This window comes from Buceros rhinoceros, unplaced genomic scaffold, assembly GCF_000710305.1.
Source record: "Buceros rhinoceros silvestris isolate BGI_N320 unplaced genomic scaffold, ASM71030v1 scaffold27016, whole genome shotgun sequence".
Classification (NCBI taxonomy): domain Eukaryota; kingdom Metazoa; phylum Chordata; class Aves; order Bucerotiformes; family Bucerotidae; genus Buceros; species Buceros rhinoceros.
In genome coordinates this window covers 1-818 of record NW_010419695.1, presented here as the reverse complement: position 1 = coordinate 818, position 818 = coordinate 1, and positions in this window count along the sequence as shown.

Below are 818 nucleotides of genomic sequence, written 5' to 3'. Positions count from 1 at the left end.
CCCCGCTCCCCTCCGGCAGCGGCTCCTCACACCTGCTCCAGGGCTGCGGGAGCTGCTGGGATCAGGGGGCAGCGGGAAGCATCGCCAGGTCCCTGGACAGAGGATGTGCGGGACCTCAGGCATTGGTGTCCCCCCTCTTTGCCCTACGGTACAACTGAAGTATCAAGGTATGAGTGGAGAGAGCGGTACCCCAGGGCTGCCCCAGGCCGGGCAGTTAATGCCTGAATCCCCCCACACACGTCCCCACACCAGCCGGATAGCTGAGGGGGTGGCTATGAATTAACACCCCCCCAAAACAGCCTCTGCACAACCCGGGCTGCAGTTTGATGCTCCAGCAAGGGCTGCTACCCCCAACCCAGCCGCACCCCACCACCAGCCACCCTCTCCCAGCCCTGGGAGGGAACCCAGGGGCAGGAGGGAAAGGCAGGAGGAAAAGCGTCGGCCCTGCCCGGCTGTAGGGACCTTATCAGCGGGCGGCTCCTCCCAGGGAAGGGCCCGTCCGCGCTGTGCTGGCCAGGGGTGATGGATCCGTGTGTGTGTGACTCCCTGTTCCTGGTGACTCATGGATTCGCTGGCCTTCGCCGCTGTCATGGGAAATATTTGTTTAATAACTCAGGGCAGGGGGTTGGGAAACTGAAAGGAAAACTCTGCCACATAGTTGTCTGAAACTTGCAAACTTCCCACGTCGTTTCTGAAGTGTCAGGTCTTGCTCAGCAGTGGGGGTTTCAGAAATCCCCACCGCAGTGTTGGCCGCAGTGTTGGCCGGAGGGGTGGGCAGGGGGTGACGAGGCGGTGGTGGCCGTGGCAACACCGTCTCA